Source organism: Lissotriton vulgaris, chromosome 12 (assembly GCF_964263255.1).
Source record: "Lissotriton vulgaris chromosome 12, aLisVul1.2, whole genome shotgun sequence".
Lineage (NCBI taxonomy): Eukaryota > Metazoa > Chordata > Amphibia > Caudata > Salamandridae > Lissotriton > Lissotriton vulgaris.
Window position 1 is genome coordinate 721109801 of NC_141700.1, and position 17452 is coordinate 721127252.

A 17452-nucleotide genomic window follows, 5' to 3' on the forward strand; every position below is an offset into this window, starting at 1 on the left:
CCCGAAATTCGGCTCTAGTTGCGCCTCTGCTGTGAGTAGGCCGAAAGTAGTGTTGGGGTGCAGAGGGAGCAGTAAGAAAAAACAGGCGGAAATGGAAGCACTTTTACAGGTGGACAGTGTGCACAGCACAAGTAAGGCCTTGTGTGGAGAGCTGGGCACATGTCTAAAGGGTTCCTTTAGAATAATGTGTGTGAACAGTTACTACCCACTTTAGAGACTACTTTATCATATTGTGACACAAGCCTGGAATCCCCTGAAGTGCTGTGCCTAGTTCTGTAGAGTCCCCTTAGGGTATTGTGTCAAGTAAAAACAATATTAATAATAATAATAATAATAATAATAATAATATTATCACTTATAAATCGCCTGGTTACACCAACTGGTGTGTCCCTGCGCTGAGACCACTCTTCCGAAAAGGGAAAAGTGCTGTTTCAGGAGGCATGGGGCGTTGTCTAACTGGCCCTCCAAACGGAACTGTGTGCACCCTCTGACAAGCGCTTAGAGACCCCCGGGTGATAAGGCGCTCTATAAATCCAAATACAAATACAAATAAAAATAAGGTGCAGGGCCTGGGAAACAAGGGAAGAAGGAGCAACAGAAAAACTCAAAGCTGGAAAAGCCAGGTTTTTAATCTTTTCAAGAAAAGGTTCTCTGATGACTCAGCGTGGGGAAAAGAGGCAGTGCATTCCAGTTTTTAGCTGCCAGACAGCAGAATGAGCACACACCCATTCTTGCTTTTTGGACTTTGGTAATTTTAACCAGGTAAGTTCCGGTCGATCTGAGATGTACACACAGGGTCTTATTTACAAGCCCCTAGCAACACTTTTGAGCCACTTTTCCCATGTTAAAAGGGATACAAAAGTGGCGCAAGGGCTTATAAATCTGCACCACAGTTCTGGTAAAGTTTTCAAAACCTCACTAGGAGGATTGTTGCTACTTTTTAAAACCAGCTTAGGCACATTGTCTCCAGATCTGGAGGTCGCCTGTAGTGTAAGGTGTCTGGTACTGGAGGGTACATCTAAAGTACTGTGCCTGTTATCACAGTCCTGTCTGGCGTTTTTGTTCTTTAACTATAATGATGCTCCATGTCTTGCCATTCTCCTTAGCTGCTGGTAGAAGGTATGATACTGTCAGAACTAATCTGTATTAACGTATTACTGTTGAGCAGCAATGTCATTTCTTTATTACAGGAGGTAAGACACATCACCCATCACCTATAATGCAGAAATTAGAGGAAAGAGTTTCCAGACCCATGTATTACATTATTATTAAATCAGAAAATCGAAACAGAGCAGAATCTGGTTGCATGATACAGAATTCGATATTAACACATAATCAACGAACCACCCACAGTTGAGGAAGGTGGGACCCATTTAGCATTGCCCTCATGGGCCGTGGGTGGTGCCTGCTAAAAAAATATTTTGAGAATCTTCACTTATTTTTTTAAAAAGTAAACGTTGTCTCTTGCTATTAAAAAGTCCACTGTTTCCAGTATTCTGTGGTACCTGGGACATAAAAACAAACGTGTACTATTTTTTCAGCCTTGAACCCTATGTGATACCCGTAAATGTGGAACTTAACTCTCCGGCCGCAGAGGATTTAACCAGTTGTCTATAACTTAAAACTCGTCCATTTCAGGTCCTCTGAATCCAGTGTTTCTCTTTCCCTGTAACTGGCTCCTCTCTGTTCTCTGCTCGGGTGATTGGCTACGGAGAGCCAGTGGGCTCAGCTCACTTTGAAAAGCAGCCACATGCGATGACCTCTCTCTCACTCTACAACGAACTGCACTTGATGAGAGGCTTGACATGTAACAAGGAGGGAGCGGTCCCAACGGAGTAGGACTGGAGGGCATCCTGGGTTGGTTTGTGAACATCCCAATCAAGGAGGCAAAATGTGAAGCATGTGCCTCAAAACACGTACCCAAGAAGAGATGAGGTCCTTTTAACATGTGAGACATTCATCACAGAGCGCCACTCGATCTCTGCTATAAAGTAACGTTCAGCATGACGTCACGTAGCCCAAGTAGCTCGCCGTGATCGTATAGTGGTTAGTACTCTGCGTTGTGGCCGCAGCAACCCCGGTTCGAATCCGGGTCACGGCATTGCGGGTGGCAATGTCACGGCAGTTGGGCGATATGTTTTCTTTATTAATACACATTTTCAATAGAGACTATTTTTTTAAATATTGCCTGTGCTTTGTACTTCCCAAGTGGTGATAATGTCAGCTTCGATAAAGAGAAGTCATTTCATTATGATGACGCAGCTGTACTGCAGTAGGGAAGGAGTGTTTTGATTAATAGCTTACTTTTAATATACTGTTGCATATTGTAGTCGGTGTAATTGCACATAAATTGTTTTTACGGAATGCAGAAACATGTGCTTGTGTTATAATACCTTTTCTGTAAGGATGTTTTATTTGTTTCTGTAATGTTGCTTTATTTCTCACCCAGACTTGTCCACATTAATGGATAAACATGTAATCCTTGAATATGGATAGAGACGGCCGTCCCATAAAGTGTATCCCAGCTCCACGAGAAAGTGCTAGAAGTGTCCCCCAGTCTGCTGCGTGTGATCTGTGTCTCCTCTCACCATGCACGAATGGCTGATGGTTCATTGGTGCTTGTCTCTGTTCAGTACAGAAAGCATTGTCTTTTCATCGCCCTGGTGATGTCAGTTCTCTAACTAATTAGGGGCACAGCCGATCCTGGCTAATTCGGCACAAGACGCGGAGGGGCCCAATGAATACTTTGTTCTATACATTCCCAACACAGAACATCCGTTCTTAACAAATCCTGAGCATAGCTGAGGGGTCACAATCACGGTGCACTGCCTAGTTTTTAGAATTGGTCACGTGTGCAATATTCACAGCTCTTGTAAATATATGTAGACATTCTTGCCAGCCATGTGGCTGACACACCCCTCCCCTTTTTAATTTTGTCTCTTGGGACAGTGATTGATATCTCATACATCACTAAAGAATATACGCAATTGTTGGTGTTGAAGTTACTGAACACCCTCGTATCCCTTGGACCTTTGGCCTTCGATATTGGGCATCAGACCTCAGTAGCCAGGCTTGGCACCCGGAATAGGTCAGTGCTTTTTCTACTCAACCTCTCACATTATTGACCACACATGCAGTGCCATGTCTAATTGGCATTCTTACCTGTAGGTTGCCCTTCCTGTCCTGATGAAGACTCACAGCTGAGACCCAAACTTCCCTCCATGCATCAGTCGAGTCGAAACGTCGATGCCTTCTATTGTAGAAGACCTGTACCTGCTTCCTATCCGACATACCCTTGAATATGCATTGAATGCATGGTGTAAATTTACAGATTAAATGTAAATGAATGTTATACATTGGACAGGTCATCTGTGACTGGTTTGGATTACCAGTATTTCTAAAAGCATCTAAGTTTGTTTATCTTTATTCCTGTGATTTGCACTCCCTCCACCCATCACTACCACTCCCCTTCTCCTTTCCTGCGCGCAACCTATTGCAATATAGTGATTGAACTGTTTTCTTAACCCCTTCGACACTCATGACGAGCTCAGCTCGTCATGATGTACACCTCTCGTACACTCATGACGAGCTGAGCTCGTCATGAACAATGGTAAATGTGGGATCCCAGCACGGGGGGGGGGGGGGGGGGGGAACCCTTAGCAGCCATGTTAAACAACTAATAAAATGCTTTGTGAACATTTTTATTGTGGTTGGCGCTGTGTTTGTGTGGTTCCTATCATATGCATTCATATATAAACCTTGATTGTATGCATGAGAAAGGTCATTGTGATATTGATTATCAGTGTTAAGTTGGTCACGGACTACCTTTATATTCTCGTATTGTACCCAGGTCCGTCTTGACTTACCGGGTTACCACATTATCTATAATGATCCATTTGCACTACAAGCTGTAAAAAACACATCCTTTCCACTCTGATGCTGAATTGGCATGGTCCATTTGCTACACTTATTCTCTGTGCGACACTTGTATTTTTCAGGAGCCTATGACTTCAGTGATGTATCACTGATGGCAGGCGACCCACTCTGAAAATAGTTCCAGCACCACTGGGTGGAGGGAAGTGAAACAATCTCACCGCCAAGCACTTGCGGATTTTTGTTCTGTCGTCCGTACTGTAATTTACCATCATTTCCAGCTACAGGTAGCAAAAGGCCTGTTTCGCCATCCTTTGGAGTATTATATCTTTGGTTTTAACTTATTAAAGAGTTATGGAGGCCATGCTTCTGCAAACCCTAATGCCCATACATATTGTCATGCGTTCACCATGAACCTGTTTGAGAGTTTCATTGTGGGTCACATAGGAATATGCTGACTATCAAGTATGTTGATGCTCTAGCAACACATCAGCTGTTATGCTTACTTTGCATGACACAAAGAGTGCTGAATGTTCCTTTTCTATTGTCAAGCATTGCAGGAAAAGGCATCAGAAAGGAACTTTAGAAAAAAGTCTCAACCACGAATGGTCTCTTTGGGCTTTGAGTTTACAAAAGACATGGAGCCCTCTCAACAGCCCTGCAAGCGCAAACATATTGCTTTTTCACATGAGCCTGCGAATTTTGAAACACAGCCTAATCCTGATTTTCCTCCACTTTAAATAATTAAGGAATGATAAATAAAGTATTCAGACAAAATATTGACATTTTAATGTTGACCTACAGAAGTATCGTGTTGGATATATTGTCATACAGAAATATCATCAGCAAGAATATTGCAGACAAGAATATCTATTTTACGGTAAGTAATATCAATGTTAACAATATAGAAGTGTAACTATAGATTGCAAAAATATCTATGTTGTTAATATCGATGTAAAAATATTCTTGTGAATAATATCGATTTTTTAATTATTTTTATGTTTATATATTTTAACTGTATATGTTATAAATTGTATAAATATTGTTAATGTTGTTTAATATAGTTTGTACATTTTTAGTAGTTTACATTTATTACATTTTTTTTTAGTACCTTAGCGGTTTTTTGATGTTTGTAGGGGTACAGGGTGGAATATAAACTAATTATAATTAATTAATAATTAATCTGAATTAATATTATTTAATTGATTATTATTTCAGGTAATTGTATAATTATTTTAAAGTTGAGTTGTAGGTGTGTGTTGTAGGTTTTGTTAGGGTATAGGGTATGATGTAAATCAAATATTATGAATTAATAATTGATTTTTAACCCCTTGCGTGCTCGTGACTGAACCGTTCAGTCACGAGCCTCGGGTGGGCTGTGCTGGTGAAGGAACGGTTCCACCACGGCCCGCTCGCCGTGCCTGCGCGGCGCGAATTCCGCGCCAGCGATGAGCGTTCTATTGAGCTGGCTGGGCCGTGACGGAACCGTTCCGTCACAAGCACAGCCCACCCGAGGCTCGTGATGGAGCGGTTCCGTCATGAGCACGGGAGCGCCGCGGGGTTACCCCGTCCTCCTTAGCACTGCGGCGTAATAGCCGCCGCAGCTAAGAGGCTAAACAATATTAATTATTTAATTTATAATTATTTATGTTAATTGTACAATATTTGTGTTTTGAAGTTAAGTTTCAAGTGCAGGTTGTGGGTTCTGTAGTGGTATAGGGTAGAAAGAAAAATATAAATAATTAATGATTACTTTTTAATAATATCAATTATGTATTCATAATTATTTATATTAATTGTGTCATTACATTTTAAGGTATGTTTCAAGTGTGAGTTGTAGTTTTTGAAGGTGTATCGGTGGGAAGTAAATTAATTATAATTAATTAATATTGTTTTAAATTATAATTATATAATTAGTTATTTCGGGCCATATGTAGGTGGGCAAATATCGGTCGGTAAAGCCGAAATTTGGTAAATTTCAGCTTTACCGACCGGTATTTACCCCTGTGCAGTGTACGTATTACCGAATGACATCGGTAATAACGAATCGTTAAATCGTTACCGATTCCTTTTTTACCGATCGGTGAACACCGAAACAATACCGAATCGGTAAATAACGAATCGGTAATAATCCCGAAATGCGATGTAGCAAAATTCGTTAATACCGAATTTGACTAAAATCGGTATTAACGAATCGGTATTTACCACTGATCCTGAGCAGGTGGTAATCAGGTGCAGTGCATAAAAACAGTCCCAAAATGCAAAAAGTGTGAACACAATGGCGGGCCTCTACCTCATAGCAAGGCGGCTACGTTTGAGAGCAACAGGAGTGATGATTTGGAGACAGGAAGAGTGGGTGTACAGACTGCGTGTCACATTGTTCCAATAGACTGAACCAGAAATCCATGAGAGGTACAGGCTGCACCCACACACCATCCTTAACCTCATACGGGACCTGAAACCATATCTTGAGCATCAGACACCAAGGGCGCACGCAATACTCACCAATGTACAGCTGTTGCCTGCACCTCCTGGCCTCAGGAAGTTATCAGGATGTGATAGCCACAGTAGGTGGTGTGTCACAGAGCTGCCTATCCAGATTTGTCAACACATTCCTGGACGCCGTGATGGACCGAATGCATCATTACATAACCTTCCCCAGTACACAGGCGAAGCTGCAGAAGACCAAGCTGGATTTCTACCAAATGGCACAGTTCCCACACGTAAAAGGCTGCGTCGATGGGACCCACATACCAATCTGCCCACCTGCAGCAACAGAATACATTTACCTCAACCGTAAATCCACTCACTCCATAAATGTGCAGGTGATATGTGATGCAAAGTTCATCATAACTGACATTGTGGCAAAATTCCCAGGGAGTACCAACGACTCGTACATATTCAGGAACAGTGGTATCCATACACGTCTGGCTGCTGGTGAATTCGGAGAAGGATACCTACTAGGTAAATCAATGTGACCTATTGGTGACACACATTAATGGTACTTTCTTTTGCATTTAGGTGACAGCGCATATGCCCTCCGGTCTTACCTACTCAAACCATATCTCAACCCACACACACCAAGGGAGAGGAGATACAATGTGGCACATAAGAGCACACGCAAAGTGGTGGAGCGCACCTTTGGTCTGTTTAAAAGCAGATTCCGTTGCCTCCACAAAAGTGGAGGTGCACGTCAGTACAGCCCCATCAAATGTTGCTAAATAATTGCAACATGTACAATGCTGCATCTAGCCACAAAAAAAGGAACAGCAGTGGAACTAACTGACTCTGAAGACGAGGGCGAGGACAATCCCCAGCCAGAGCCCTGCTCAGCTGGTGTTGCAGTAGAACAGGATGGGAGACACAGACGGGCTGAGATAATGTGCAACTATTTCTGAGTGAGTAACGAGACAGAGACAGTTACTGTATTTGTGTAATGGTGTTTAATCAGCACACCAATAGGATCTAAAGCAGTGTCCATACAGATATGGGTAACATCACCCATCAAATGAGTCCCAAATACCAGTAGGATCTATTTCCTGCGCCCACGCGCTGCATTTCCACGTTCCCTGGCCACACTGTCTGTACTGTCGGTATGTTCCTGGGCAGCGCTGTGGCGTTCACTGCGCCTCCTGACCTCGGTGGGAGAGGGCGTAATGCTACCACGGCTGGTAGTCTCCTCACTGTCCCCCCCGCTTCCATAGTGGCCGCCTTCACATTCTGCAGGAGTTTCAGTGCAGGGGACATTGACACCATACCCCTGGCCACTTCCCTGCTACAATGTGCCATCTCCTCCTGCATGGCGATTGACCTTCTACACATTAGGGAGGTAGCAGTGGCCAGCCGGTTCATTGCCTTGGTATAGGCCTGAAGTCTCTGCCTCTCCCTGCGCCTACAAAGACGGTCCTGCTCCAACTGGCTGCAGAGGTTTTCCACAGATGTCGCAATGTCTCTCATGCCCTCAGACATGATGTCGCCCATTGCACTTATGCCCTTTTCAATCCTGTACATGTTCTTGCTAATGTGGGCCACCTCTCTATGCAATGATCGCATCTCTCTCCATTGCAGGCGCTGGACTTTAAGCATGTTGCCTTCCAGTCCAGAAAAAACACTTTCACCATGATCCGAGCCTTGAGGACTGGCTGGCCTTGCCCTGCAGCGTCTTGATGATATGTGGGCACCCTCAGATGGCGTCCCAGCCCTCATCATGTTGCCCTCCTCATGGAGTGGAGACTGTTGGCCCCCTGTGCCCTCCCCCTCCGACACCTCCATCTGCCGGAGGGTGGCCACGGCATGCCTCCTGCCTGACTGTGGTGGTGGTGGTGTTGGTGATTGTGACAGTGGGGATTCAGTTTGAGGAGAGGGCAGCATTCCCTGGTGCTGTGGTGATGTTGGTGAAGGAGAAGTTGGTGGTGGTGGTGCGGAGGTTGTGTGCCCTGCAGGCAAACTCTCTTCCTCCTGTTGCCTCCCCTCTGGCCTGGATGCCTTTGGTCTGTTCCCCTCTGCAGCACTGCGAGATGGCTCGCCTGTAATGACAGAATGTAGATATACTCACTTCTCTGGCTGCATTTGCATTGCATTAAACATCATGCCTACAGATCACACTGACTGTCCTAAGCTTGCTAATTTCTTTCACATGCTATTGGGTTTGCTAGGCTGACTGTCCTATACATCTGTTCCCTAGGACTGGTATACAACTGTTACAACGCATTTTTTACAACGCAATACCATAACCACGCATCTTTTACAACGCAAATACTTTTACCACGCATACATTTACAACGCATACTGTTACAACGCAAGTACTTTTACAACGCAGGTACTTTTACAATGCATTTTTTATTGATATGAGTTTATTTGAATTACTTTTCTTTCAAAGTTATTTTTTTTATTTTTTTTAAAGGGTACTAGAGTATAAATTTTTTGTTTAAAATATATATTTGTTAAAATTTTATAGTTTATTGTTTATTAAATGTATTTTAATACTTGATTTTAATACTTGAGTATTAATTAAAAGTAATTTAATTTATTTTTTATTTTATTTTAATTTGATTTAAGACTACTAGAGTATTAATGTATGATAGATTATTAGATTCTTAATTGTAAAAAAAAATATTTTTTAAATATTATTTATTTGATTATTATTGTTATTTGTTGGTGATATTATGGTTTTTATTTTGGATTCTATAGCAATTTTCTGGGATGAGTACTTTTGAGTACTTGAGTATTTTATAGTTTATAAACATGTTAAAAAGATGTATTTTAAATGAACATTTATATTATTATTTTAAATATTGCATTTTAAATTATTAGATTATAGTATGGAATTTTCAACATTAGTATTAAAAATTAATTGACATGTATAAGTTAATGATAACTGATACATAGTATTATTTTAATAATGTATTTTATTAATAATATGATTTAAATTTTGACATTGTTTTTATTTATTGTTTTAAAAAAATAGTTATTTACTAAAATAATATAATGACTCATTTTAATATTTAAAAGTATTATTATTTTATATATTTTTTTCTAGTAATTTTTAAGGATTTTCTTCTCTATGTTAAGTAAGTATTACATTTAGTTTATTTAAAAAAATAATAAATCCTTAAATATATAACAATTTAGTTTTAAATAATTAAATATAGGTTGAAAAAAATAGTATGCTATTTTATATAGTAAAGAAAAAATATAAGGGAATTTATAACTAACATTTAACTTTTGGTTCCCACGGTTTTACATTGTTTTCTATGGGTTAATTTGTCCTTCTTTTATTTTCACGATTATGGATATGTGTTCCGCGGTACAGAAAAAGAATGAAGTAAAGAAGAAGAAAGAAAAGCAAAATAAGGGAGATGAAAGTAGAAAACAGGTAAGGGGAGAAAGTAGTTAATTTAGAAGTCAAATGTTAATATTTAGATATAATGTTTTTGAAAATGAAAACAATATACATATGATAATTTTTTATAAGTACTTTTTTTATTTTTCAAAAAATCATAGAAATAATGGTGGATTTTTAAATGATTTATTGCATATTTTTTCACATTTTTAATAATATAGTAATATTTTTTTAAAAAAATAAGTATTAAGTAATATAAAACAAATATACATAAATTCAATAGTCCTTTCTTTATCGTTGCAGCATTCTTTGACGTCATGACGTTAACGTGAGCGTAAGCGGCCATTTTGAAGAGCATCGTAGGAGGAAGCAGCTGGAAACTGATCTGCGTCCAGGTAGGAAACATTTTAAACTTTATTTAAAGCAAATCTAGTTAAAAAGATTAACATTTATTTTAAGGAAAGGATAAGTAGAGGTTGCTCAAATAGTAAATAATGATAAATTCGAACGAATGTTGCTACTCGTATAACTAGAATATGCCAATGTTGGGTCTGTGGGTGGGGGAAGATCGGAAACTTTATTGTTTTGGGAAATAGTTGTATTGCTTGCAAAAGAAGTGAATTTTTGTTTATGTATCATAAATATGTTATCGCTTTGAAAGCAATGTTTAAAAATGCATTTTTGAAAGTTTTGATAGTTTTTAAAAAAAAATTGAAATGGAAAAAGGTGGTTACATAATTGTTGATAAAAGCTTAAACTAATGTAAACTTTGATATTTCCATTGTTGTTGTCATTGCTGTTGTCATTGGTATTGCTTTTTCAGTTTGGATGTACTGTAGAATAAGGTAAAAATAGATTACGAAGGTTGAAATGGATTTCTCGGATTTCTGGATAATAGGGTGAAGTTTAAATTTTGGGTGTATTATTGTGATCATAAATTTGGAGAAAAATTTTGCGATTATAAAATTGTTTGTATAGAAGAATACATTGTGATTGATTGATTGATTGATAAAAATTTATATTGCGCAAGACAATGACCCGAAGGTATCAAGGCGCCTAACAATAACATCAGAAGTCTGAATCAATCATCATTACACATAGGCCTGTAAGAAAAGGCGGGTTTTTAAAGCACCGCGAAAGGTCTGCAGGGAGGGCAGGGACCTGAGATCCAAAGGAAGATCATTCCACCACTTGGGAGCTAAGGTGGAGAAAGCCCTGCCACCCCATTTAGCCTTTCGCACGCGAGGGGCTGAGAGAAGCAATTTCCCGGAGGAACGCAGATTCCTTCCGGGGATGTAGTGGGAGATGATGGAGCCCACTCCAGAGTCACTGTTCCTTGCGATGGCTCTGTAAGTCATGCACAGGACCTTAAACCGTACTCGGTACTCCACCGGAAGCCAGTGCAACGTTTTTCCTCGCCAGAGTGGCCGAGGAGCGTCTAGGAACATCCAGAACAAATCTGGCCGCGGCATTCTGGACAACCTGCAAGCGCTGTAGGAGGGTCTTATTTAGCCCCGCATACAGCGCATTGCAGTAGTCCAGGCGTGAGCCAATGAGCGCGACCGCTATTTGCTTTCTGGACTGAACAGAAAGATATTTCCTGATCCTTCGCAGGGTATGGATAAGGCCCCAACAGGTGGAGATGGTCCTACTCACCTGTCTGCCCATATCCAGGGCAGGATCTATCATCACCCCAAGGTTTTTTGCAGATGTAGTGGGGGAAGGACACACACCTAGCGAGTCAGGCCACCAGCTAGAGGACCAGATATTTTCATTCCCACCAAACACCATCACCTCAGTCTTCTCCCCATTCAGTTTGAGGGAGTTCTGAATCATCCAGTGACCAACCGCCTCCATACAAGATCTAAATTTGGAGACGGTCTGCACATCTGAATGGGAGAGAGAGACGAGTATTTGGGTGTCGTCAGCATAGGATACTACCTCCATCCCGAAAGTTCTTATTAGTCTGGCCAGTGGGGTCACATAGATGTTAAATAGGGTCGGGCTAAGAGCCGACCCTTGTGGGACCCCACAAAGCACAGGCCGGGATGGAGATAGAAACTCACCCATCTTGACTCTTTGTTCCCTCCCAGTCAGGAAGGAAGTCAGGAGATCTAGAGCTGCGCCCTTCACCCCCACATCCCCCAGACGAGATGAAAGAACTGAGGGAGAGAGGGTATCAAAGGCCGCAGTTAGGTCTAACAGGACCAGGAGGGTAGTCTGGCCTCTGTCCACTGTCGTGCGGATGTTATCGAGCACGACAGTGAGGGCCGACTCGGTGCTATGATCCCTCCTGAATCCATGCTGAGAAGAGTCAAGACAACCCGAGCTTTCTACAGAAGCGGCGAGATGCTTATTCAGATGTGCCTCAAGCATCTTCGCAGGGGCGGGAAGCAGCGAGATTGGACGGAAGTTTTTCAGGACTTCCGAGTCAAGGGAGGCCTTCTTTAGCAGAGGTTTTACTACTGCTTTCTTCCATTCCAAGGGGAAGACACCATCTCTTATTGCTAGATTCATAATTTCTAGCAGTGGTGGTAAGAAGGACTCCTTGCACTGCTTGATGATTTTCAGAGGGCAAGTATCCAAAGGGGAACCGGATTTGATCTTATTAAGCAGGACTTCAAGATCCTGCGGTTCTAGTGGTGGAAAGGAGTCCAGGGTGCTTAGTGGAGGAGCATCGAAGATGGGCAGATTCGGCTGAGCCAGGGCATTAGGGACACTGGTGCCCGCTCTTTGTTTCTCAAGAGCTAGATGGATTGTGTACTGTATTTAGTTCGAAATACGTTGTACTTGAAAAATATTACACTATATAAAACAAGTACATTTTATTTATATAGTCCTGTACTGATCTCGGGAAAATGAACTTGTTTTTCTAGGTTAATCAAATAGCAATGTATTTGTGAATTCAAAAATGTGTATTAATTTATGTATCAAAAATAATATGATGTGTTTTCTTCACCATTAAGAAAATGAAGACCGTTTTTAAAAAAAATGTTGAATCTGAAAAAAATTTGCATTATTAAAAAAATGTATGAATTGACAATTTATAGAAAATTTAGAGTATATGCCAATGCAGATGGAAGCATTTTATTTAGTATGTTTTTAAATATAATAGGAAATTAGATGACAGTTTTGGAAATATTTCTAAAAAATAAGCTTACTTATTTGAAAAACCTTTTCACAACAATTATTTTGGGAACAGTGAAAAGCAGAAGAGTTGTATTATTTTTCAAAAATGCATTTTCAAAATTTTTAACATTTTGTGCAAATATTTTGGAGAAAAAATAAATATTTCTTCAAACTTCATTGCAAAAAAATATCTTTACTATTTAGGATTTCAGAAATTTTTTGCAACTAAGGTTTTTTTTTTTAAAGTTGCAAATTCTAGTTTTTATAAAAAAAAATTAAAAAAATATAGGTAAGGTGACCCAACATAATTTTTGGAACATTTTTAAAATTAAAAAAAATATTTAGCCAATTAAAATTAGAGAGTATGTAAATTTAGAGCAAAGCAGGAAAGTAATGTGAAATAGAAATTTAAAAAGATAGAATGTTAGCTAGATTTTCCAGGTAATCTAGAGCCACATACAACGTAAACTGTTGTATTAGTGCCAATAGTCTCTCTGACATTTCTTTTGTTTTTTGAGTAATCCGTGAGTTTAGACTACCTGTTAGAGTTTGAGAAATTCTCATTTCCTGGAAACTTTGCTCCTTCTTCAAACTTTCCAAAAATGAGTAGAAATTTGGGTGGGGTTTTCCAATTACATGGTTGAAGGAGTTATGCCATCCCTCAATGGCATTATTTGTTTTAGCCTCTCCCTGTAGGCAACTCGAATAACAGTTCCACCACTCCACATGGAAACGTGGCTTCCTCCTGCGACCCGATCTGCCTAGGTGTCCAATCCATGTGTCTTCCATATAATTTAGAATAGGTGCCAATTTATCCTCATTTGTAATGTAATAATCCGATTCTGTAATGGCAGTGTAGTACTCGTCTACACTTTCGGGAGGAACAAAACAAAGAGCAGTTAATTTTTTTAATTCGACTTGTAATTTGCTGTCTGTTGAGTATTCTGTAACTAGGGGTGTTGTTTGTAATTTACGCCAGAATGCCTGGGAAAAATGGAAAAAACACCCCTGAATTTGGGTATCTGTGTACATTTTGTTGATCACATTGATCATGCTCAATTCAAAATCCATAATTATTTTCCTAGGGCTTTGGTTAGTTTTTGATTTAATCACAGTTAAAAATTCTGTGTATGTTGCAGAAGTCTTATCAGGCAGCAAACTATATACTAGGGGAATTACACTATTGTTAATTTTAGCATGTATAGTATACATTTGGGTGAATGGATGGGGCGTGCTTTTAAACGTCCCATCCATCATCCAAATTTCACTACTTTCAAGTTTTAAAAGGTTGTGGGGTGTACTAAAAATTAATATACGCTTTTGAGGGTTTTCATTATCATGCAGAAGGAAAGGTTCATTAGCTAAAGAAATAGTAAGTTCGTGTGGTATAATTATGTCAGAAAAGGTATGAGGTGTATTAGTTTGAGTATTACTTGCCTGCTTTTGACGTTGAATAATTCTTCGCAAATTATGGATGGTAGGCATATTACTAGCTACATGAGTAGGGACATGCTGAGCAACCTCTCTTAAAATGGATCCTGTGGAATCATTGGAGGCGCTTGCAATTATTTTCTTTTCATTCACTGTTTCTCTAACATCAACTTCCATTGCAGAGGCAGAGTGGTTATGGTCTGTCATCGATCGACCGTAACCGCTCTGCCGCTGCAACGGGTTGTAAAGTATTACACGCACCTCCAATGATTCCTTGGAAAATGTATCCTTTCCTTACAATAAATGTAACCTGCATGATTCAGTAGTCGGTTTCCTTTTCTGGACTTGATATATTTGGCAGTAGGATGTGTAGACATTTCCTGTAAAGAAAAAAAGTTGGTCATTTAGTTTCTTGTTCTTTTTTTGATAACTTTTTAGCAAGAAAATAAACATTTTGTCTACAGCACTAGTTTTTAGGTGTTATATTTTTAAAACATACCCCTACACTATTTTGAGTTTTTTGTACTGCAGCACTTTCCAGGAGTTAGAATAGCAAGTAATACCCCTACACTATCCTACTCTCTTCCTACTGCAGCACTTACCTGGAGTTGGAATACTAAATAATACCCCTACAATATTCTGCACTTTCTCTACTAAAGCACTTTCTTTGAGTTAGAAAAGCAAGTAATACCCCTACACTATCCAGCACTTTCCTTATTCCAGAACTTACTTGTAGTTAGAATAGTAATTTATACATCTATACTATCCAGCACTTTGTCAAATGCTGCATTTACCTGGAGTTGAAATAGTAATTTATACCCCTATACTATCCAGCACTTTGTCTACTGCAGCACTTTGCAGGAGTTAGAATAGCAAGTAATACCCCTACACTATCCAGCACTTTCCCTATTTCAGCGCTTACCTGGAGTTAGAATAGTAATGTATACATCTATACTCTCCAGCACTTTCTCTACTGCAGCACTCACCTCCAGTTGAAGTAGTATTTTATACCTCTATACTATCCAGCACTTTCTCTACTGCAGTACTTACCTGGAGTTGGAATAGTAATTTATACCTCTATACTATCCAGCACTTTCCCTATTCCTGCGCTTACCTGGAGTTAGAATAGTAATTTATACCTTTATACTATCCAGCACTTTCCCTACTGCAGCACTTACCTGGATTTGGAATAGTAATTTATACCTCTATACTATCCAGCACTTTTCCTACTGTAGCACTTAACTGGAGTTGGAATAGTAATTTATACCTCTATAATATCCAGCACTTTCCCTACTGTAGTACTTCAGTGGACTTACAAGATTTGGAATAATCTCTACATTATTGAGCACTTTCCATACAGTAGCACTTATTTACAGTTAGTTCAGCTAATAATTCCTGTATATGATCCAGTTTTATAATGTGTGTCAAGTTTAATGGAATTCATTTACCTCAAAGATTGCAGATTCTATTAGTGGAAAGGTTGTTTTTGGATTGATAGTTTCTTTGGCTGTTGATTGTCAATATGTGGAAAGTTTTTGGTACGTTTCTGGAAAAAAAATATGGAAATTAAAATGATTTTTATGATTTTCGTTCATTGTGAGAATATTTATTTTGAAAATGTTAGAATGTATACATATTTATTATTGCTTTTATTGTTTTCCAGTAATAGAGTTTGAAAAAATGATTGACACTTTAATATTGTACAACAATTTCTCTATTGTAGCACTTCCATGGAGTTGGAATAGTAATTGATACCTCTATACTATCCAGCACTTTCCTTACTGCAGCACTTATATGGAGTTAGAATAGCAAGTAATACCCCTACACTATCCAGCACTTTCCCTACTGCAGCACTTACCCGGTGTTAGAATACCAAGTAATACTCCTACACTATCCAGCACTTTCATTATTGCAGCACTTTCCTGGAGTTAGAATAGTATTTTATACCTCTATACTATCCAGCACTTTCCCTACTGCAGCACTTACCTGGAGTTGGAAAAGTAATTTATACCTCTATACTATCCATCACTTTTCCTACTGTAGCACTTCACTGGACTTACAATATTTGGAATAATCTCTACATTATTGAGCACTTTCCATACAGTAGCACTTATTTACAGTTAGTTCAGCTAATATTTCTGGATATGATCCAGTTTTATAATGTGTGTCAAGTTTAATGGAATTCATTTACCTCAAAGATTGCAGATTCTATTAGTGGAAAGGTTGTTTTTGGATTGATGGTTTCTTTGGCTGTTGATTGTCAATTTGTGGAAAGTTTTTGGTACGTTTCTGGAAAAAAAATATGGAAATTAAAATGATTTTTAGGATTTTCGTTCATTGTGAGAACATTTATATTGAAAATGTTAGAATGTATACATTTTTATTATTGCTTTTATTGTTTTACCGTAATAGAGTTTGAAAAAATGGTAACACTTTAATATTTTACAACAATTTCTCTATTGTAGCACTTCCATGGAGTTGGAATAGTAATTGATACGTCTATACTATCCAGCACTTTCCTTACTGCAGCACTTACATGGAGTTAGAATAGCAAGTAATACCCCTACACTATCCAGCACTTTCCCTATTCCAGCACTTACCCGGAGTTAGAATACCAAGTAATACTCCTACACTATCCAGCACTTTCATTATTGCAGCACTTTGCTGGAGTTAGAATAGTAATTTATACCTCTATACTATCCAGCACTTTCCCTACTGCAACACTTACCTGGAGTTGGAATAGTAATTTATACCTCTATACTATCCAGCACTTTTCCTACTGTAGCACTTAACTGGACTTACAATATTTGGAATAATCTCTACATTATTGAGCACTTTCCATACAGTAGCACTTATTTACAGTTAGTTTAGCTAATAATTCCTGTATATGATTCAGTTTTATAATGTGTGTCAAGTTTAATGGAATTCATTTACCTCAAATATTGCAGATTGTATTAGTGGAAAGGTTGTCTTTGGATTGATGGTTTCTTTGGCTGTTGATTGTCAATTTGTGGAAAGTTTTTGGTACGTTTCTGGAAAAAGAAATATGGAAATTAAAATGATTGTTATGATTTTCGTTCATTGTGAGAATATTTATATTGAAAATGTTAGAATGTATACATATTTATTATTGCTTTTATTGTTTTACTGAAAAAGAGTTTGAAAAAATGTTTGACA

At 39.0% G+C, this 17452-nt stretch overlaps 1 non-coding gene across 1 annotated transcript; it reads left to right on the plus strand.

The window, feature by feature from the left end:
* The first annotated feature begins 2029 nt into the window (after nt 1–2029).
* On the plus strand, nt 2030–2101 carry TRNAH-GUG (transfer RNA histidin (anticodon GUG)). The gene has a single exon. It is a non-coding gene; the product is annotated as a tRNA-His (tRNA).
* Nucleotides 2102–17452: the final 15351 nt, after the last annotated feature.